The sequence below is a fragment of the Ranitomeya variabilis genome, chromosome 4 (genome assembly GCF_051348905.1).
Source record: "Ranitomeya variabilis isolate aRanVar5 chromosome 4, aRanVar5.hap1, whole genome shotgun sequence".
Lineage (NCBI taxonomy): Eukaryota > Metazoa > Chordata > Amphibia > Anura > Dendrobatidae > Ranitomeya > Ranitomeya variabilis.
This window is the reverse complement of record NC_135235.1, coordinates 285207425-285231794: the sequence shown is the minus strand read 5'-3', so window position 1 is coordinate 285231794 and position 24370 is coordinate 285207425.

The window sequence follows — 24370 nt, the reverse complement described above, 5'->3', positions numbered from 1 at the left end:
GGGTGAGGGCACTCACTGTACCTTTTTCCCTGCAGGAGTATGAGGACCTGCAGTGATGTCATGATCACGTGACCAGCCCATGTGATATACCTCACCTATGGGGTGTGGTTACAAGGTACATAATGTGACCAGGGTGTGGGTCACATGTCCCTGTGTATGTTCCGGTTTGGTTCCCAGAAACAGGTCCCGTGTGGTACTGCAGTGGAAAGCCTGCAGCACGGACAAGCAGGTAATACCAGACTGTGTGCTTGGCTCCAGAGCGAGCCTGAATATTGGACTCGACCAAGAGTGTACGGTCACAGTCCTGATGGAACATAGTCACGCTGTGAACATTGTTACTTTGTTTTGCCGTGCTATGAAGATTGTTGTTTTGTGTTTTCTGCCACTGGGGTTTATGGAGTAATAAACCCAGTTGAACTTTTGAAGAAAATGTCTTGCTGTGTGTTATATCGCTGCCAAGCGAGTATTCCCCAACCCATAAGTAAGTGCAATCTTACAATATATAGAAGCTAATAAAGAGCTATACAAAATAAATGTAATATACGAGTGTGTACTAACAAGGCGGTCATCTTCCATACTCTGAAACAAACTGAGGAGAGAGGTGCCGCCCCATTCTTTTATCTCTGCTGCAGGTTTCCTGTTCCTGGGGGCGGATGCCATCTCTCACGTACGGTGCTGTCATGGTTCTGGAAAATCAAATTACTGGTAAGTAATTATCATTTTTCCAAATAGTCCAGTCTGGCCAGGGAAGCAATCGATACCTTGAAGGAGTGTTTTGCATCTGCTCCAATTCTCATACAGCGTGACGTCACTCAGCCATTTATTGCAGAAGTTGTTGAGTCTGAAGTGGGGGTGCAGGATGTATCGTTGCAGGGTGCATCTCCTGGTAAATGGTGTCCATGTGCACACTTTTCTAAAAAAAACTCATCAGCGGAGAAAAATTATGACATTGGTAACAGGGAACTCTTGGCAATCAATTAGGCCGTTGAAGAGTGGCATCATTTTCTGGAGGGAGCAGTTCATCTGGTAATAGTAATCACGGATCATAAGAATCTTGTATATTTAGAGTCTGCAAAATGTCTAACACCTAGACAGTTAAGATAAGCATTGTTCCTCAACAGGTTTCCTCACCAGGTTTAACTTTTTTGTTTCATTTAGGCCAAGGATCCAGATCATTAAGGCAGATGCTGTTGCATTATCTTGTTTTCCTGGGAGTGGAGTTAATTATGAACCTATTCCTATACTACAAAAAGGGGTGGTTGTTGTGTCTATATGCTGCAATCTTAATAAAAAGGCTGTTGAGGCTCAGGGGGTTGCCCCTACTGTCTGTCCGTTAGGTAAACTATTTGTAGCTGTGACTCTCCGTCTGAGAGTTCTTAAAGTACATCTTGATTCGGTCTTGGCCAAACATCCCAGTACTAAAGCCACCATAATTCCTCTTACTCTGTGTTTTTGGTGGTCAGGGGTACATCATGATGTTCGGCAGTATGTAGCCAGCTGTTTTGTCTGTGTGCGTTCTAAAACCTCTCATAATCGTCTGCCTATCTCCTCAATAACTGGTCATTCCCAGTAGACATTGGACTCATTTATCGGTCGATTTTATCACTGATTTACCTGTGTCAGCAGGTAATACTGTAATTTTGATGGTGGTAGACAGATTCAATAAAATGTCACATTTCATTGCACGCCCCGCCTTACCTAACACTAAGACCTTGGCACACATTTTTATCAGAGAGATTGTAAAATTACATGGTATCCCTACCAATATTGTTTCTGATCGAAGGGTGCAGTTTATTTCCAAATTGTGAAGGGCAATTTGCACTCGTTTGGGATCCATCTGTCTTTCTCTTCAGCATTTCACCCACAGTCTAATGGGCAAACTGAACTTGTCAAATGGAATCTTGAGACTTATCTTAGGTGTTTTGTGTCTGAGAATCAGGAATATTGGATTATCTACTTACCTCTAGCTGAATTTGCAGTAAATAATAATCGTTGTCATGAGAATACTAGTAAGTCCGCATTCTTCAGGGCATACAGGTTTCACCCTCAGTTCACCTCATTTATTATGAATCGTTCTTCAGGAATACCTGAAAAAGAATGGTTTTCCATCATCAATTAGGTCTGTGTGGCAAGAGGTTCTTGACAATTTGCGGAAGATGGGGTCCAAACATAAGAGTGTGGCTGATCGGAAACATTTGGTGGGTGCGGACCTGTGTATTGGTGACTTGGTGTGGTTGTCCTCAATAAACATTAAGTTGCATAGTTACATAGTTACATAGTTATTAAGGTTGAAGGAAGACTTTAAGTCCATCTAGTTCAACCCATAGCCTAGCATGCCTTAACATGTTGATCCAGGGGAAGGCAAAAAAAAAAAGTTGAAGGTTCCCATTTAGAAACTAGGTCCCAGGTTCATCAGTCTTTATAAGGTTGTGACCGTTGTTAATCCAGTAGCATTCCGCTTTGCCTTGCCTCCCACCTTTAGGATTCAGCCAATTGGAGGGCACCCATCATAAATGTGTCCATCATATAATCTGGGATCTACCAAAACATGAAAAACAACTAACATATAAACATAGAAAAGACATGTTATAATGGAGATCACCAGAACAATAATTCAATATAACATATACATTTTATTAAAGTATGAAGAACAATCAAAACATTAAAAACATTTAAAAAGCAAGAAATTGCCCCCAAATCCGGGAAAATACCACCCCACAGACCTAAAAGATGTTTTTTTGGCAACTGATAAGGAGTAACTGGACGATCAAAAATATTTCCCTTCTCAGTGAAAGAATAATAATAAACAAGTACAAGTCATATTACCATTAAGGTAACTACACACATTTCTATCAAATAGTATCCAATCAGATCAAAATGCTTGTATATAGGATGGACCCTGACTACTTGAAAGAATGTTGTTTATATGACAAATAAATAACATCTAAGATGGAAGAGGTATGCACTCCAAAAATTTTCCATGGAACAGGTGCATCCGAGATGCCTAATGCAGTAACGAAATGCCAATGCCAACCCATCGGTGACCCGCAATCACATGACGGGGTCACCAATGGGAGGGATTTCTAGCGCGCTTACCAGAAGCGCGAGTTAAATGCCAGTGCCAGAGATTGACAGCTGCATTTAATAGGTTAACCGCCACAGGTAGATCTCGATTCCACCCGCGGCTGTTAGGGGCACATGTCAGCTGTTCAAAAAAAGCTGACATGTGCCAGGAAAGATGTGGGCTCAGCATCAAAGGGAGGAATTCCGATGTGGGCGTACTATTACGCTCAACAACAGAATGGGGTTAAGATATATGGGCTGGACATAGATCTCCATGAGAATTTGCCTCCAGAGCTTATTTTAAATGAAAGGGGATATTACCAGTGTGAGACATGCAATGACTGACAGTCTGCTCGCCTGATCTACATGTCTTATCTGCTGTTTCCTGAAGAAAAAAACAATTTTTTTCTTCAAATCTGATACTGTATATAAGAGAGAAATTCCAACTTCTGAGCAAAATCCATTATCATTTTTTTTCTAATAATGCAAAAGTTTTAAAGAAATAATAAGATTTGGTCCATATTCTGTATTCCTGACTCTGGATATTGATTGCTCACACAACTGAAAAAAGAGGATGAATGTAGCACTCAATATAATATATGACATGAGAAAAAGCCATAATTTGAACTGCAGAATGGAATAGCTGCATTTAATCTTACAAAACTGAGCATTTGTGGGAGAAGAGGAGTCGTAAATTCTGATTATTGCAACCTTTGGAAAAGTTTCAACACTTTACAGGAAAAAATGTTCCAAAAACATAGAACAAATCGTAAGACTTAGGAAACATCCATTGATGAAGTTTATATTTCATGAAATCAAAGGGAGGAAAGTGACTTATTTTGGAACAACACTGTCAATCATGAGAGGGTTGAAATTTCCATAGACATTCATGAAGGCTCAGGCGGCAAAGTTTTAAGGGGACAGCTAACATTCTTTTCTTTATAGTTTGTTCCTATTTTATTGATCTATTATTTGAATTTAGCTTATTTATGACTAATTGTAACAACTCTGCTGACATCACGGCATGGCCTCGCATCTCTCACACTATCTTACCCACTGCTCCAGGTCATGATGTGGTTTCTGTTTCATGCCAGCTCCATGTTCTGTGTGTCTGCTCTCTGCATGCTTAATGGCTGTGTGTATAGGGGGGCGGCGCCTGAACTCTCGGGTTCTTATAGGAATCAGGTGCATCTGTCTAATCTGTTCCTGACCAATTGCCAGGAGGCCTCCAGTATTTAGTGCAGCTCCACCCAGTGGTCTGGGCCTGTGCAATGTGTTAGCTCAGTTTGTGTTTAGCGTCTGAGTTTGCCAGGCCTTGCTCTGTGTTACTCCCTCTCTGGAGGCTTTTCTCTGTGCTATTGCCTTGATCTTGTTGTCCGCCCTCCAGGAGGCAGAATATCTTGGTCCCTGTGTCTTTGTCCTTGTTTATTGTCTTGTTCCATTTCCTTGTCTGAACTTAGTCTTATCTCGGTCTCCTTGTCTGTGGCTTCCTTCCCTGCTGCGTAGCCCTGTGTTCTCTGCCGTGTCTCTACCAGCCCTGTGTTCTCTGCCATGTCTCTGCCAGCCCTGTGTTCTCTGCCGTGTCTCTGCCAGCCCTGTGTCTCAGCCGTGCCAGCCTACTCGTCTGAGTTTCAGCCGTGCTCTTCTGCCAGTCCTGCCTGATGCCCGCACCAATCCTGGTGTTCCTGTCTCCCAAGTGAGATCAGCAGCCACAGCCAGACACTACCCTGGAGTAGCACCTGGCAGCTGCCTGCTGCACAAGCCTGACCTCACCATCAGGGGGTCCAGTGAAAACCCAGGCAGCTGTCATAGTCACGCCCCTTCCAGGGTAGTCTGGTTTGTGGCCCAGTGGGGCTACAAACCCCCCGAGCTCACGCCCACCAGTCAGGGCGTGAGCGTGACAGTTTGCACAGGCCATGGCCTCCGCTGTATCCCATGTCCTACCGCTCGCAGAGCATGATGAACTTTGTTGCTGCCCGTATGAGCAACCTGAAAAATTTGTTCCACCAAGGGTGGTTCAGATTGAAGAGACTTTTGACCCAATTATAGTCTCTAATGCTCTATTCAAGCAACTTCAGGCCTATGAGGAGGAGCACGACCCAGCAGACCCGCCTAGGTTCTATGGGAATCCAGAAGAATGCCAAAGCTTCCTGGAACAGTGCTTGCGCTACATCCTGCAGAATGCAGATTGTTTCCCCTCTGACCGCATTAAGGTGGGTTACATTATGTCCTACCTAACAGGAGATGCTTTATTATGGATTTGTCCTCTCTGGGAAGCAGGGGATCCTATCGTCATGAGTCTTGGGGCCTTCCTGGTGGCCTTCCGTAAAGTCTTTGACAAGCCTCGTCCTGCTGCTCCTGTGATTTCTTCCCCATCTAGATCCGAGAGGCGATCCAGACGGGCGAAACCCGTGAAGAAACCTCCACGTCAAGCCATGACCGTCTGTGACCCTCCAGTTCCTCTACCCGCTAAAGCAGCTAATCAAACAGAACCCAAAAAGACTGTCAAGAGTGGACTGGCAAACCACCAGTCTAAGACCAGTCGTAAGAAGGGCTTACTATGTCGCTGCTGTTGTGAGGAACACCTGGATAGCGTTTGTCCAGGGGATCTAAAGCTCCAAAACCTCGGGCTAGTAGGAGAGACTGCCCTTGGTGAGAATAACTCCCTTCCGCTAAAGTCTGTGTCTGTTCCAGTGCCTTGTTGGAGCTTCGGTCCTGCAGATGTGTTCAAGCTGCAAACCAGACGGAGTCTAAGTGTGGTTCCTGTTCCACTGCTCCAGAATCCTGTGAAGGTGTTTGGTGATTGCCGAGTGCTACTTATGAACAGTCCAGTGTCGAAGGGACAACTACAGCTCCAAATCGGAGCATTATATGTAAAGAAATTTGTCTTTCACTTGCTGACCAGTTTGCACATCGGTTGTTCTGAGCCGGGTACTCTACTGTCCAGTCCGGTCCGAAGACCCAGCATGGTGCTGCATTTTTAACTGCCTAGTCTCCAGAGGTCTCGAGTTCCTATAATGCAATGTCAGTCTACAGTGTTAACATCCCCTCCATCTGATTTGCTGGCTATTGAATCACGGTGTGCTGACCTCACTGAAGTAAAGGAAGCAGTGGCGTCCTCTCTGCACACCTCCAGTGTCAATACCAGGAACATCCCTGTCACTTAAAAGTTTTTTCTCTGAACTATGGGCAGAAGATGCTTCCTGGATAGATGCCTTCAGACTCCATGTGGCAGGTGGATGAAGAAGTTGAAGCAGAAGCTCTTGTATCTCTGTTCTTCACCAATCCGGAGGAAGAGATGGTCCAGTTTTGTCAGAGTAACAGGCTGATGGGGCTTCCTGAATGTATGCCTTCTGCTTCCAAGTGGCTACTTGATATTTAGACAGAGACTTACTCATCCTCTAATCCAGAAGAGGAGGTCCAGTTTTTTCAGGGTTCCAGGCTGAAAATGTTTCCTGTATGTATGCCTCCAGCTTCCATCTGGCTATTCGGTGAAGATTCCAAGACTGAAGTGTTCTCATCTCTGCTTTCCACCTGTCTAAAGGAGGTTCAATTTTCTTGTCATGATGGTCTTAAGTTGGATCCAGTGAACGTGTCTTCAGTTTCCAAAGAATCAGATTATGTTGTGGTCAAATCACAAGCTTCCAAGTTCCTGCTTTCAGTTAACCAGGTGAAAGAAGTCCTGTCCCTTGTGTCTTCTGAGTGGGAAGCTGATCTTACTGGACTCAAAGAGACTGGGCAACCTGAGATCTCTAATGTTTCATATACCTCATTCTACCAAAGGAATGTTGTGATGGCTCTGACTATGTGTGCTCCTATCCTTCTTCTACAAGTTATTCTGGCGGGCTTGAAGAAGAGGGGCCGCAAAGGAGGGGGTACTGTAACAACTCTGCTGGCATCATGGCATGGCCTCGCATCTCTCACACTATCTTACCCACTGCTCCAGGTCATGATGTGGTTTCTGTTTCATGCCAGCTCCATGTTCTGTGTCTCTGCTCTCTGCATGCTTAATGGCTGTGTGTATAGGGGGGCAGTGCCTGAACTCTCTGGTTCTTATAGGAATCAGGTGCATCTGTCTAATCTGTTCCTGACCAATTGCCAGGAGGCCTCCAGTATTTAGTGCAGCTCCACCCAGTGGTCTGGGCCTGTGCAATGTGTTAGCTCAGTTTGTGTTTAGCGTCTGAGTTTGCCAGGCCTTGCTCTGTGTTACTCCCTCTCTGGAGGCTTTTCTCTGTGCTATTGCCTTGATCTTGTTGTCCGCCCTCCAGGAGGCAGAATATCCTGGTCCCTGTGTCTTTGTCCTTGTTTATTGTCTTGTTCCATTTCCTTGTCTGAACTTAGTCTTATCTAGGTCTCCTTGTCTGTGGCTTCCTTCCCTGCTGTGTCTTTCCTCGTGTTCTCAGTTTGCTTACACTCCGCACTCTTGCGTCTCTGCCTGCTCTGTACCTTTGTGGCTTTACCTCTGCTCCGCACTCCTGCGGTTCTGCTCCTTTCTACTCTGCTTATCTTCTGCTGCTGCAGTTATCCCTTGCTGCAGCTCCTCTCCACATTCCTTGTGGCTCCGCTCTGCTTTGCTGCAGAGACTTCTCGCTGCAGCTCCTCTCCGTATTCCTTGCGGTTCTGCTCTGCTTAGCTTTTGTTGCTACACTATCTCTTGCTGCTCTACCATTCCTATCTGCAGCCTTGCAGTTCTCTTCCTGTGTGAACAGGTCCCAACCTGTTCCTTCATTCTCCTTTTCTTCTGGCTTGTTTCCGTAGCTACATCTCCTGTGTGAACAGGTCCCAACCTGTTCCTTCATACCTCATTCCTTTCTGCTTGTTTCCTTTCCTGCACCTCCTGTGTGAACAGGTCCCTACCTGTTCCTTCATATTTCATATCCGTTCCTGCACCTCCTGTGTGGACAGGACCCTACCTGTTCCTCCACACTACATATCCATGCCTGCACCTCCAGTGTGAACAGGTCCCTACCTGTTCCTTCATAAACCACATCAACCAGTCCTGTGTTCTCTGCCGTGCCTTCCAATCCATTGTTCCTGCCAGTCCTGCCGTTCCTGCCGTGCCTTCCAGTCCTGTGTTACTGCCGTCCTAGCCAGTCCTGTGTTTCCTGCCGTCCCTGCCAGTCCTGTGCTCCTGCCAGCCCTGTGTTCTCTGCCATGTCTCTGCCAGCCCTGTGTTCTCTGCCATGTCTCTGCCAGCCCTGTGTTCTCTGCCGTGTCTCTGCCAGCCCTGTGTTCTCTGCCGTGTCTCTGCCAGCCCTGTGTCTCAGCCGTGCCAGCCTACTCGTCTGAGTTTCAGCCGTGCTCTTCTGCCAGTCCTGCCTGATGCCCGCACCAATCCTGGTGTTCCTGTCTCCCAAGTGGGATCAGCAGCCACAGCCAGACACTACCCTGGAGTAGCACTTGGCAGCTGCCTGCTGCACAAGCCTGACCTCACCATCAGGGGCTCCAGTGAAAACCCAGGCAGCTGTCATAGTCACGCCCCTTCCAGGGTAGTCTGGTTTGTGGCACGGTGGGGCTACAAACCCCCCAAGCTCACGCCCACCAGTCAGGGCGTGAGCGTGACACTAATCAAGTTTAGTAAGGTGCATATTGAGAGGGGTAGTGTTAATAAACTATTCAAAAGTAAAAAAATGTTGCCAGCTTAAAGGGGCTGTCTGGCCAGACTCACAAGACATTGATGATCTATCCTTTTGCAGTACCCAGCAATAGTACCTGCATTACAACTCTGTTCAGTCGTTGCATCAGGCTGCTGCTGATTAATGGGGGAGCCAATTTGTTGGAACCCCCAAATCAGATATTGATGAAACGGGCAACCTCCTTAAGAAAATATTACTTTTTCTTTTTGCTATATTTATAGACTGTCTGTCAGTTTACAGATAGATAGCAATCCTCCACATCCAAATATTAGATAAATGGACCTTTGCTTGACATTGGAATATCAAAGTTTTTTTGGAGAAAAGACATGTTGCCTGGGAAAATTGGGTAAACAAACATTGACGATTCTTGGAATTTCTGGCGCCATGGAACTCTTGAATTATATTGAGAGCCAGGATCATGAGTTGAGATCCCTCCATTCTAAAATTAATTTTCTGCATACTAAACGTGGTTTTCCAGATACAATATCCATTTGGCTGTAATCCCACTTATTGGGCCGAGCTATCAGTGGAGTTAATTTCATGGAGTCTGAGCAAATTTTGGGTGGAGTCAAAGTTGGAAGAAAAGTACTGACTCCAGCTCTGGGCACTGTACCTTATTACATAGGGTCCTCTCTTGCTATGTATAGTGTTGTCCCATTACATAGTATCATCTCTTGTTATGTATAACACCGTCCCTTACCATCATGTCCTAATACTTGGGAATCATAAAGTATTGCATTGTCATTGTGTTGTAGTTGTTACATTGCTATGCAAAAAGGTTTCCCCATTTTAGAAGTTTGTCCTCCCTCTCTTCCTGTAGCTTTGTGATGTAAGCTCTGATGTCAGTATTGCCTCCCTTCTTCCTCATTCTGTGAATGTCAGCCATGTTAGGAGGCTCATGTCTTTGCATCTCTGGTTCAAAATAATCTTTTTTACCTACTGTAATTATGCATAACTACAAGAATTCAGCTTGAAAATTAACCTTCTTCTAAAATCTTCATACATGCCTTCTGCAGTCGAGCCAAGCTATCTGATAAAATCTTTTCATGTGAGTACTGGCCCATATAGACATCCTCCTCCATTAGAAAATAAGTTTTCCCATATTCCATCAGCCGTTAGTTTATTTCAAATCTAACTAGAGGACTCTGTGTAATAAAGATAGGGTGTTATAAATAACAAAAATAACAAGATAATACGCTATGTTAAGAACAGTGTCATACATAAGAAGGGGGGATTGTTAATCACGTGTCCCAGGTACCCCAGGATCCACTTCCTTCCCTTGGGTTTGCTGCCCTCTGTTGTGCTCCACTTTGGGTTTTGTATAGGGATGGGCGAACGAACCCGAACTGTAAAGTTCTGGACCCGTAGCGAACACATAGTGTTGGGTCACAAGGTCCCGAACCTTGTTACAGTTCGGGTCCAGGGCCTCTAAAAGCATAAAATTAATAATAACCATTATAATTATACTTACCTGTCCAGCGATGGGTCCTCCCGGCCCCCTGTCTCCCGGCCGCATCTGCTTCCGGGGCCGCTCATTAACTTTCGGTAGTATTCACAGCACTCAACAGTATTTGTCTTTTTCCGGCAGTGTTCATGCTGTGACGTCAAGGTTCAACCCTTCTTCTGGGGCTGCTCATTAACTTCCGGCGGTATTCACTGCACTCGGCAGTCTTCATCTTTTTCCGGCAGTGTTTGTGCGGTGACGTCAGAGTTCAACCTTGACGTCACCTCACAAACACTACCAGAAAAAGCTGAAATTTGCGGAGTGCAGTGAATACCACCGGAAGATAATGAGCAGCCCCGGAAGCAGATGCAGCCGGGAGACAACAGAATGGGCGGACGCGTCGCTGGACAGGTAAGTGTAATTATGTTTATTATTAATGTTATGCTTTGTTTTACAGCCCCCCCCCCGTCGCCCCATCCCATATCTGTAAAGTCCAAGTTCGGGGTTCGGATGCAAATTCGCATCATCTCCGGCCTCGAGCTCGAACTTTACAAAAAAACTTGGGCGAACACCCCAATCCTGATCATCGGGGGTTCGCCCATCACTAGTTTTCTATGTTACCCATCATGGATCAATGATATAATCTCCTTAGACCTATATAAGTACCATTAAGACACACACTTGTGTGTTGGTATTGAGTCTCTATACCTTTATGCTTGGTGTCCTTCACCTTCTGCGCATACTGCAGCTTTACTTGCTTCCATTCCTGTTGGTTTCCCCTTTTTTATGTAATAAGTAACAATGCTGTACATAACAAGACACACATACACCAAGCATATATCATCTGCTGCTTTGTCACCATAAAAGTAAAGGGATATACTGTAGAATAAACCATTTGCATGTATTGGAAACTTTTTAAAATGCATTTCATCTGTAATAAACAAGTGTGAATGGCTTATTTACCATGCACAACTTTATTTGATGGAGTTCAGAACTGAAATGATAAAAGGAATATATGACAGCCTCGGTGTAAATAAAACCCATAGGTGTTGAAACATTTCTCTGCGCAACCCATAAGCTCAAGGATCCAATTATAAATGTACAGTTGCTAATTCCAACAGCTGAGCGCGGTCTTATATATCATTGTATAATATTCTACCATTACCAATGAATTCTACACAAAGTCTACAATTTTATGAGTTCTAGTAAGTTACAGCTGTGATTAAATGCAAGAATGACATGGACGCATGCGGCAGTATATTGTATATAATTTCTTGTGCTCTACTAAATCAGCGACTTGTCAAGTTCTCATGGATGGATATATTATACATGTAATACATCACACAGGGAAAAATGCAGTATTTTAAATCATGGGACATGATCGCTCCCGATTCCTTCTGTGTTTCTATTTTATTATTCACATTGATTCTCAAAGTCTTCATAATTGTTATTTAATTCATGCACCTGCACAGAAAAACTGAGATGTATGTGAATTTACATTGAAATGTATTCTTTACTTATCCCTATAGTTAAAGGGGTGTTTTGGCAGACATTTACTCCACATTTAAATCCTCCCTTCTTTAGGCATTGTTAATTTTTTATTTTTTTTATTTTTACAGGGCTGTAGAAAGATTACCATCAATTGTAGCTTTCTTTGTTTTCAATAGGGCTTGCAATCTAAAGGCAACTCATGTAAATTAGATTAAAGTTGATAGAATCTGCTCATTTCAGCAAAATCAGATGACCTTCTATTATTTATGGGAGCTTTTCGACTAGACTACTGACGCGAGTCGAAAGGGAGAGATAGCTGTTGGGGGATATCTGTTGAAGTAATGCGTAGAGCCTATTACTCCCTCGGTGTTCCGGCCACCGGCTACGCGCCTCAGAAGGAGGCTGCCGATCTTGGGGCAGAACTCCTTCCGGTATTATCTCCTTGTGCTGTGACTTCGTTTCTCACTCTCCACAATATACTTCGCTTCGTGTCCTTTCTTAGGATGCTGCCGCAATGGGTGCAGGCGCAGCTCCGTAACGCTCTATCTCGGGCTTGGTCTCTATCAGGATCCCACCCCTGACAGGGACCCTCTGTCTGCAGCTCAGATGTTCTTCCTTCTCCCCCTGTCTGCCTGACAGGTCCTCTCTGGGTCAAACCCAGGGAGCTTCTCACTAACTTCCTATCCAACCCACCAGTTTAACCCATGTGTGAGGAGTGGCCTAGTAGATAGTACCTTTGCTCCCCCTGGTGGACTGGAGTGTGAAGTGTAGTGTGTGACTGTGATACCTGGTCAGGTGAACTCCTTTAGTACCATCAGATGTAATATCACTCCCCCTGGTGGAAGAGCGACATTACTGCAACGACCAGGACTCTGGGGCGCTGCACTCCCCCTGTTAAATCCAGTACTCCCGGACTGGGAAAAGATGAACAACAATACATGTTAGCAAAAGACATACAAAATTTTTGGAATGCTGTAAACAAGTTAATTTAACAGTGCTTCCCTTTATGGGAGGTGAGGACACTTGAACGTTACAAACAAGAACATATTTACATTGTTCAAAAGCAAATTGAAAACAGTTATTATTTATCTATGGAACCAATTACCCGTACAGGTATTCTATCTACTAAGTACTATCACATTAATTTAACATTTTTCTTTCTCTAAGTGCAAAGTCTATCAACCATCTATCTATGGCTCTCTAGAGGACTCTCTAACCCCCCTATGGGTTCACTTTATTGAAATTCAGCTTTCAACTTTCTCTTGTCCTCCATTTTATTTAAAGTACATCATTAAACATTTTCAAACATTTCTTATCACTAGCTTTCTGACTACATACTATCACTATGTAAAACATTATTACTATCTATCTATTTAAGGCAACATTATCACTTTTAAGCGAAATGCAACAACTAACATCCCCTTTAAGAGGAAATCTCAAGTCTCTTCTGAGGTAGTGCAAACAATCAATTTGCAAGTCAGTTATTAACTTTAAAGCAAGAACTTTCACGCTGTAATCAGGAACAGTCTCTTCAAAAAGCTCTTCTTTATAAAACCAGTAGAGAGCACCTTTAAGAAGGTGCAAACTATGTACAGCAACAGTTTGTGATCATGCGCAGTTCATGATTCTGCAGTTCTTTAAAGAAAATGATAAACATAGAAAACTTGTGCAAAACTTGAAATAATAGGGATCCCGGGTAAATAAAGGGATCCCTTTAAGAGTTAACCCTAGATGGGTTTTAAAACAGCAGGAAATAAACAGTTAACTATTTACATTGTCGTGGTTCCGAGGTTTATTCTGGCAGTCTCCACCAGGGCTTTACCTGACATGTAGCCCTCTGTGGCTTAGGGTGGTTCGGGTCTAGGATCACTCCCGGCGCCAGGTACACACCATTGGTTTGTCTTTCATGGATTGTTAAGTCATGCACAGCGATGGAGGTCTGTGTAGCTTGAGTATGGGCATTTGCTGAAGCAGAGGTAGCGGCTGCTACAGGATCAGTCACTGGAACGGAGTCAGTAGCGGTGGCACAAGCAGTCGCTGCGACGTTGTCATCTCTGTTTGCAGCATCTCGCTTCCCGGCAGGGCCTTGCTTTCTGGCTTCGGAGCGCTGGAACTTCTTTCTTGCTCTGGACCAGACGAGGCTGCCGACAGACGTCTGGTGAGGCTTCGGATGAAGGTCTTCTTCCACCCGGCCTCAGTGCTCAGCTGCGTCCGCAGGAGTTGGTCGCTGAGCTCTTCCACTCCGGCCTGCAGGAAATCAGCATCAGCGGTGGAGGCCTGGTCACGGTGCCCCTCCGGGTAGCTGGCGGAGTCCTCTGTTCTGACCCCATGCTCTGGTCCCGGGCGGCTGGCCATGGCGTCCTCCGCGTAGCTGGCTCCTTCCTCGTCGTTTTCCCGCTCTCTTCTCCTGAGGCGGTTTCTTTTTCTTTGTCTCCGCCCGCCATTAAGGATCAGGAGGTGGATCTCGGCTGCTGACAGACACGTCCTCAAGGTACAGAGATATTTAGATGGGCGGCCATTATTTTTCGTGCTTCTCAGTTCGTTCACGCCCACAACTACACGCCCTTCTTCTTCTCCTGCGCTCCTCGTGGCGTGGTAATGGCGGCGGTTTTGGCGGGAATTTTGGCGGCAAATGGCAATACACAGTCTTTAAGCAAATCACAGTTGCAATACAGTTCTGGCACAGTTCTTAGGCGCACATGACCTGATTCTCAGGCTTAAGTAGATCCTGTTCGTGACGCCAAAGATGGATCGCCCCCACGTGTAGGGCAATGGGGTACTCGGTACCGGGTCTATCTCTCTCGGTTCTGGGGATGTCACGGTGGCCCGACCCGGTCCGTGGCCCTTCTGAGGGGCGTCTAATTAAAGGTGTAGTAGTTTGTACGGTGTTCGTTACGCCACCTGTGGTATTCGGTCAGGGTGACCGATGCTGCTAGGGGCCCGCTGGGGTGATGGAATGGCAGCTAGATGGTATACCTTCCCACAGGTGAAGTATATCCCCAGGGCTTCCCAGATGTGTAGGTGGTGATGGTGGATGTTGTAAGGCGCAATAAATAACGAGGACACAAATGTTGCAGTCTCTTTACCTTTTACTGAAGACTTCGGAGTCCACAGTCCAGAGTACCGTTCACAGGGCAGGCTGAGTCCGGCTGGTCCGAAGGCACATCCAGAGTTCCCTTATCCAGGTGGAAATCAGTAGCCTTCCTACTAGCGCCTGTGTGTTGTAGTACCTCCCTGCTGAGCACCAACGGGATAGTCCTCACAACTTTCGTGGATGTTACTGATGTTCTCTCTCTCTCTGTCCCCCAGATGATATGGATAGGACAACCCGTATGACGGGGTAGGCCTGGAGCTATTTTTTAGGGACCCTAGTAACGCCCCTCTCCCACAATTTTGCCTCCGTGTCTTCATAGGTATTAAGGTCGGGCAGCCAACTTGGAATCAACTGTCCTGTTGGTCTCTGAAGTAATGCGTAGAGCCTATTACTCCCTCGGTGTTCCGGCCACCGGCTACGCGCCTCAGAAGGAGGCTGCCGATCTTGGGGCAGAACTCCTCCCGGTGTTATCTCCTTGTGCTGTGACTTCGTTTCTCACTCTCCACAATATACTTCGCTTCGTGTCCTTTTTTTGGATGCTGCCGCAATGGGTGCAGGCGCAGCTCCGTAGCGCTCTATCTCGGGCTTGGTCTCTGTCAGGATACCACCCTTGACAGGGACCCTCTGTCTGCAGCTCAGATGTTCCTCCTTCTCCCCCTGTCTGCCTGACAGGTCCTCTCTGGGTCAAACCTAGCTAACTTCTCACTAACTAGTAGATAGTACCTTTGCTCCCCCTGGTGGACTGGAGTGTGAAGTGTAGTGTGTGACTGTGATACCTGGTCAGGTGAACTCCTTTAGTACCATCAGACGTAATATCACTCCCCCTGGTGGAAGAGCGACATTACTGCAACGACCAGGACTCTGGGGCGCTGCATGCACATAGCCTTAGATTTGCAGCAAATTAAGCAGTGATTTTAAGAAAGCTGCAGCAAGCAGTTACAAATTGCTTTAATCAGGATTTTTGTCATTAAATCATGTTGCTGTCAGGGTAGCAAAAAAACCCTGTGTAAATCTGAGTCACTTCTCATGGACAATCCGTGAGTCAGGGAAGTCAAAGAGTCCGAAGACAAAAGCCAGGAAGGTACGTTATAAACAGAGGTGAGAGACAAAGGCGTAGTCAGGTCACAGTCTGGAGTCAGAATTCCAAGAAAGTAGCGGATCAAGACAAAGGGGCAGGGCAAAAGGATGGTGAAATAAAAATGCAAAGTAGGGCAAACAAAGATCAGAATATAAGAACTCAGAGCACAGAGCAAACACCTCCCATTTGAGCTAAGCTACAACTGGCAGTAATTGGAGGCAGAGAGCCAGCTAAATAGCCAGCTAGTCACTCTGAACAGGAGACACATAGAAGGAAACCTGCACGACCGGGCCCTGATTGTGCAACTGGACTGACACTCATCACACTGACAGCTCAGCATGCCCCTGCCCTAGATTGGATGACTGAGCTGTTCATCACTGTGTACAGAACCATAGATAAGAGGAATCGTCACACCCTGGTCCCAGATTTCCTTTAGCTTAGCAATATAGTTAGTTATCTTTTTTGTACGATTCTCCATGGACAGATGTTGGGGGAATGAAAGATTGGGCATGATGAATTTTAATGCCTAAACCTGGTAAGCCTCTGGCACAAATGTCTGGCAGTGGCATGTTCCTATCTCCATCATTGCAAATACATGAACTCACAACCAAACCAAGGTAGCAAGTACATTGTCTGACAGCTGTCTTAGGTGCATGGATACATTATACAGTAGTAGAAACCACTATTATGTTGCGTCTGTGAAAAAGATAGATAGAGAGATAGATGAAAGATATGAGATAGATACAGTATATATATAGATAGATAGATATGGGATAGATATATATAAGATAGATAGATAAGTATTTGATACACTGCGGATTTTGCAAGTTTTGTCACCTACGTTCCTAAGAACGGAGAGGTCTGTAATTTTTTATCATAGGTACACTTCAAATGAGAGACAGAATATAAAAATAAAAACCAGAAAATCACATTGTATGATTTTTACATAATTAAATTACATTTTATTGCATGAAATAAGTATTTGATCACCTGCCAACAGCAAGAACTCTGGCTCTCACAGACCTTTTAGTTTTCTTTAAGAAGCCTCCTACTCTGCACTCATTACCTGTATTAATTGCACCTGTTTGAACTCGTTACCTGTATAAAAGACACCTGTTCACACAATCACACTCCAACCTCTCCACCATAGCCAAGACCAAAGAGCTGTCTTAGGACACCAGAGGCAAAACTGTAGACCTGCACAAGGCTGGGATGGGCTACAGGACAATAGGCAAGCAGCTTGGGGAGAAGGCAACAACTGTTGGCACAATTAATAGAAAATGGAAGAAACACAAGATTACTGTCAATCTTCCTCTGTCTGTGGCTCGATGCAAGACCGCTCCACGGAAAGGATGATTCTGAGAAAAGCCAGGAATCAGCCCAGGACTATATGGGAGAACGACAGTCTCAAACATTACACTACGCTCTCATGAATTAAAATCCTGTAGGGCATGCAAGATCCCCCTGCTCACACCAGCACATGTCCAGGCCCATTTGAAGAACATCAGTGACCATCTGGATGATCCAGAGGAGACATGGGAGAAGGTCATATGGCAAGACGAGACCAAAATAGAACTTTTTCATATCAACTCCACTTGCCATGTTTGGACAAAGAAGGATGAGTACAACCCCAAGAACACCATCCAAACTGTGAAGCTTTGTGGGGGAAACATCACACATTGGGTGTGCTTTTCTGCAATGGGGACATGACGACTGCACTGTATTGAAGTGAGGATGGATGGGGTCATGTATCACAAGATTTTTCCCAATAAACTCCTTCCTTCAGCGAGAGCATTGAAGATGGGTTGTGACTGGGTCTTCAAGCATGACAATGACACAAAACAAGGAGTGACTCTGTAAGAAGAATTTCAAGGTCCTGGAGTGGCCTAGCCAGTCTCCAGACCTGAACCAGAAAAAAAATATTTGGAGGGAGCTGAAACTCAATGTTTCCCAGCTAAGGCCCCAAAACCTGAAAGATCTGGAGAAGATCTGTATGGAGGAGTGGGCCAAAATCCCTGCTGTAGTGTGTGCAAACTTGGTCAAGAACTACAGGAAATGTCTGACCTCTGTAATTGCAAACAAAGGTTTCTGTACCAAATATTAAGTTCTGTTTTTCTATTGTATCTGATACTTATTTCATGCAATAAAATGGAAATGTATTATGTAAAAATCATACAATGTGATTTTCTTTTTTTTTTCTTTTTAGATTGTGTCCCTCACAGTTGAAGTGTACCTACGATAACAATTGCAGACCTCTCCATTCTTTGTAGATGGGAAAACTTGCAAAATTGGCAGTGTATCAAATACTTATTCTTCCCAATGTAGATAGATTTTAAAGAAAGTCTATTAATCAGCAGAGTTTAGTCAACACAGTTATAGCGAAGCCATCTCTTTTCATTTATTTTGCACTCGCTCCTGGACATATTTTACAGATTTTTGATAATTGATTTCAACCATCCTCCATACTTACTGCAGTTTTCTTCACATAACACATTTTACAAATTTAAGTCGCCCACAACATTGCGTTTTTCATGGTTTTTCAATGCCACCAAGTGCCGCTTGCTGCTGCAATTATGGCATTAGTTTACATTCAACTCCCATCCTTTCAATTTATGCAAAGCTGTGAGCTGCTGTGAAGACGGAATTTTCATAACATAAACACCCTTGACAAGTAGCAAAAATATTGGTAAGCAAGAAATTGGCTGACACTGTATGTTGATGCCTGAGGTATTTTAAACCTGAGAACTGGCTGAGCGCAGAGCTGTAGTTTCCACCTGCTTCGATAATGTAAAGAAGTGAATAATTAGTGTCAAATAATTTGCCTAACCCTTTCACTGCTAAAGTGGCTCGCTCCAAGACTGAGAACATGTGTAGAGTTTCGTGAAATACTGCCAACTTGTAGAGAATTCAACACTTATTAAATGAGCCAAGAAGCAAGAAAATATAAATGAAGGAAAATGGAGCGATGGAAGAAGCTATCGGTAGCTCAACAATTACCGTATTTTCCGGCATATAAGATGACTTTTTAACCCCTGAAAATCATCTCAAAAGTCGGGGGTCATCTTATCCGCCGGGTACGGCGTGTGCAGGGAGCGGTCCTGTATGGTTCCCAGGATCTGGAGGAGAGGAGACTCTCCTTCAGGCCCTGGGATCCATATGCATGTAAAAAAAAGAATTAAAATAAAAAATATGGGATATGATTACCCTCCGACGGCCCGCGGCTCTCAGCGGTGCAAGCGGCGGCCTCCGTTCCTAAGGATGCATTAAGCGAAGGACCTTCGATGACGTCATGGTCACGTGACCGGTCAGGCGACCGCGACATCATTGAAGGTCCTTCACTCAATGCATCCTTAGGAACAGAGGCCGCCGCTTATACCGCTGAGAGCCGCGGGCTGCCGGAGCGTAAGTATATCCCATATTTTTTATTTTTATTCTTTTTTTTTACATGAATATAGATCCCAGGACCTGAAGGAGAGTCTCCTCTCCTCCAGACCCTGGGAACCATCCGCACTGCACACGCCGTATAAGATGACTGGGCATATAAGATGACCCCCGTCTTATACGGCAAGTATATCCCAAACTCCATATTTTATATGGAAAAGTTGGGGGTCGTCTTATACGCCCAGTCGTCTTATACACCAGAAAATACGGTACTTACGGTATCTTATTCCTATGAACAAACCCTTGAAAAAATGTTTAGTTCCTGTGGATCCTTTACTTGTTTTCTACGCTAATTAACTTGGTGTAGGGGAGGATTAGTCGTTCTAGTATTCTTTAATCTTAAAGGGTTATTCCCAGGTTATTAAGTTATCCCCTGTCGGTGACAAAGGGGTAAATAACTGATCGCTAGGAGTGCGACCACTGGCAATCGAAAGATCAGGACTCCAGAACCCCGATCTTGTGTATGAGAGCTCCAGATCAGTTTTCTTGAGATCTGATATGGGTTTGCCAATGGTCCCTGCGGTGAGGGCAAACCAAAGATCGGGGCTCTAAAACCGGAGAACCAGCCTCTGTAGAGCCCCATCTCGAATGGCGCAGTCGCAACACATAAGAGGCAGATACTGACAGCAAGGGATCTCTGTGGACGACTTGTGTCTGGGCCCCCGTGGGTAAATACATTCACATTTCCATGCATATTCACAGTATAAAAAAACATCAACATGCTAATACACAATAAACACAATTACACAATCCACACTCATATAGATAGTACAAACAAGCACACATTTTATTTTTTTAACAGCCTTTGACTCAATTTCGAGCCATGATGACTTGGTGGATGAACGATATGTAGGAAGATCGATCTTGTGCAAGTGGAGCGCCCCCACGTGTAAGGCAATGGGGTACTCGATACCGGGTCTATCTCTCTTGGTTCTGGGGATGTCACGGTGGCCCGACCCGGTCCGTGGCCCTTCTGAGGGGCATCCACTTAAAGGTGTAGTTGTTGGTACAGTGTTCGTGACGCCACCTGTGGTATTTGGTCAGGGTGACCGACGCTGCTAGGAGTCTGCTGGGGTGATGGAATGGGAGCTAGATGGTGTACCTTCCCACAAGTGAAGTATGTCCCCAGGGCTTCCCAGTTGTATAGGTGGTGATGGTGGACGTTGTAAGGCGCAATGAATAACGAGGACACAAAGGTGGCAGTCTCTTTACCTTTTATTGAAGACTTCAGCATCCACAGTTCAGAGCACTGTTCACAGGGCAGGCTGAGTCGGGCCGGTCCGAAGGCACAGCCAGAGTTCCCTTATCCAGGTGGAAATCAGTAGCCTTCCTACTAGCGCCTGTGTGTTATAGTACCTCCCTGCTGAGCACCACGGGATAGTCCTCACAACTTTCGTGGATGTTTCTGATGTTCTCTCTCTCTCTGTCCCCCAGATGATATGGATAGAACAACCAGTATGACGGGGTAGGCCTGGAGCTATTGTATAGGGACCCTAGAGATGCCCCTCTCCCACAAATTTGCCTCCATGTCTTCATAGGTATTAAGGTCGGGCAGCCAACTTGGAATCAACTGTCCTGCCGGTCTCTGAAGTAATGCGTAGAGCCTATTACTCCCTCGGTATTCCGGCCTCTGGCTACGCGCCTCAGAAGGAGGCTGCCGATCTTGGGGCAGAACTCCTCCCGGTATTATCTCCTTGTGCTGTGACTTCGTTTCTCACTCTCCACAATATACATTGCTTCGTGTCCATTCTTACGATGCTGCTGCAATGAAGTGCAGGCGCAGCTCCATAACGTTCTATCTCGTGCTTGGCCTCTGCCAGGATCCCACCCCTGACAGGGACCCTCTGTCTGCAGCTCAGATGTTCCTCCTTCTCCCCCTGTCTGCCTGACAGGTCCTCTCTGGGTCTAACCCAGGCAGCTTCTGACTGACTTCCTATCCAACCCACCAGTTTTACCCGTGTGTGAGGAATGGCCTAGTAAATAGAACCTTTTGCTCCCCTGTTATGATCCTTAGTGGCTGAGGATCACAGAATGAACTAGCTAAGTTATTGAACATAGAACGAGCTCTAGAGAGGTGGTAACTGGACTGACCGCAAAACCTGATCCTAACCAAACACACTGAAGGTAGGCGGTGAACGTGCCTAAATTCCTGGACGTCTCGGCGCAGCCTGAGAAACTTGCTACCCCTATAGAGAAAGTAAGACCTCACTTACCTCAGAGAAATGACCCCAAAGATATAGGAAGCCCCCAACAAATAATAACGGTGAGGTAAGGGGAAAATACAAAACGTAGAAATGAAAACAGATTCAGCAAATGAGGCCCACTAATACTAGATAGCAGAAGACAGGCAGGGAACTGTGCGGTCAGTAAAAAACCCTATACAAAATATCCACGCTGAGAATACAAGAACCCCCACACCAACTAACGGTGTGAGGGGAGAAACTCAGCCCCATAGAGCTACCAGCAAGCAAGGAAATCACATATTAGCAAGCTGGACAAGGACAAGTAAATAACCAAGAAACATATTGAACACTAATGAGCAAAAAATAACCAAACAGAAAACTTAGCTTCTCTTGGAGAGACTGATAGCGAAGGAATTCAGGAGGATCAAGATAGCACTGAATACATCGACAGCAGGCAAACACTGAAAGTCCAGGTGAGCTAAATAGGAAACCAGCTAACAGATAACGAGACAGCTGATCTGCCTCAGACCTGCAGAAAGACACAAAGAGCCACCAGAGGGAGCCCAAAGACAGCACTCACACAGTACCACTTGTGACCACAAGAGGGAGCCCAAAAACAGAGTTCACAACACTCCCCCTGGTGGACTGGAGTGTGAAGTGTAGTGTGTGACTGTGATACCTGGTCAGGTGAACTCCTTTAGTACCATCAGACGTAGCATCACTCCCCCTGGTGGAAGAGCGACATTACCGCAACGACCAGGACTCTGGGGCACTGCACAAGCCTAGATAGGTCCACCATGGTCTTCTCCCACGTTATCCTGATAGTATCAAGCCATCAGGCTGCTGGAATTTATATTCCCCTTGTTTTTCCAACCATGAAGTCCTTCTCTGGTGTTTTCTCTCATCGTATGATGTGTCCAAAGTAGGCAAGTCATAGCGGTATATAAAGTAAGTGGAGCAGGGGCGACCAATTTCACCACCAGTCAGCTCTACCTGCTGTCTCTGCATCAGAGCCCTGATTTCTTTTTGCAGGGCGCGTTGTTCACTGTAGCCAGCTGTTTCTGCTACCTGCTGTAACAAGACAATAACTTCTGCAAGACAATTTTTTATAACATTAGTACCAATGGTCATCATGGGATTACACTCACGGCGGTCAATATCAACAATTACAATCCCTTGAGCCTTCAATTCCACCCGCCCCACTTTGATGGTGACGTCTTTATACCCCACTTGTGGCAATGGCTGACCATTACTGGCTATTATGGTGAAATCATCATCGGGGCCACGAGTAATGCCATTGTCCTCCCAATAACGTTTATAAAGTACGTAAGGCATAGTCGTCACCTGAGAACCGGTGTCCAGCAAAGCGTTCATGGGGATACCGTCGATCACAATAGGAAGAACTGGTCGCCCTCCAATGTATTTGGCTCTCCAATTTTGCGGGCCTGATTGTCCTACTCCTGGGGGTTGGCCCTCAGCCCCAGGGGTTGCTCGTTTAAATGACAGTACCTTGCAAGGTGGCCCACCTGGTGACAGCGGCGGCAGATAGGTCGTCCGTCCCGATGAAAGTGATCGTCGCCCCTGCCTCTGGTCAGCGGAATCCTCCTCTGTCGCATCCAGGGGACATCCTCCGGTCTGGAAGCCAGCTGGATCTTCTCCTTGGGGGCCTCCTGTAGGGACTGTACGGTCCGGGCTAGGGCAGCAACGCTCTCGGTCAGCTCCTGCATCTGGAGGCGTAGTCCTGCAGGGGAATCGTCCTCCAGGATCTGGGCATCGGCCTCGGCGGCAATTGGGGCATCTGGCGCCACCTCCTGGTGGTACGTGAGAGCTTGCCGCCTGGGAAGTACTGCACGTCTGGGCTGTCGCTCCTGTAGCGCCTGGATGGCTTTATCTTTGAACTGCGCAAAAGTCAGGTCTGGATTCTGCATGGCCAGGAAGTGCAGTTGGGCCCTTTGGTGACTGCACAGGAGCCCCTCGATGAACCGCTCTTTCAGGAGTTTATCCTCATCCTGCATGCTGTTTGGGTCATTCTGTTTGATGGCCCGCAGTGCCTCCTGGAGATTAAGGGCATAGTCCCGTAAGCTATCCTGCGATCTCTGCTTACACCCATAGAACGTCAATTTAATTTCTGTAGCGGTGCGGGTGTCAAAGGTGGTTTTAAGCTTTGCAAAGATCTGCTGCGCAGTTTTCTTATCCACGGTGGGCCAGGCTTTCACTTCCCTCAGAGCTGCTCCAAAGAGTTGGCCTGTTATCATATGAACTTTCTGAGGCTCTGTCAGGGGATAAAACTCAAGCAGGCTGCAGATCCCTTCTTTAAAGTCAGTTAATGTATGTGACTCTCCAGAGTATCGCGGGAGCCAGGCCGCTCCCGGTAGGTACGGCATGGAGAAGGGCATTATAGCTGCTGTAGCTGCGGCAGTATCCAGCTGGCTGCTGGGGATGGCAGGCTCTGCAGAACCCGGCGGTGGTACAAGGCCTGCGGCTGCACCTACTACGGGGCCCGGAGGTGCCCCCGGGTCTGCGGCTGCGATCGCCGCCTCCGCTCCTCCTGGGTCAGACATGGCCGCTCCTCCCCTCTGCTAACCTGGTGGAAGTCGGGGTTACTTTTCCGGAAGCGGCACCTCACCGCGTCTTCTTGTTCCGCGCTCTTTTTGGCCGGCTCCGCCCAGGAAGCTATGGCTCCTCCCCTCGCGCCCCACACAGCGCAGCAATGGCGGATTTTGGTGGCAAATAGCAATACACAGTCTTTGCAATGAATCACGATTCAGCACAATTCAGTCACAGTTCTAAGGCACACATGTCCTGATTCCTCAGGCTTAAGTAGATCCTGTTCGTGACGCCAAAGTTGGAGCGCCCCCATACGCAGGGCCGCGGGGTATTCGGTACCGGGCCTCTCTGTCTCGGTCCTGGGGATGTCACGGTGGCTAGACCCGGTCCGTG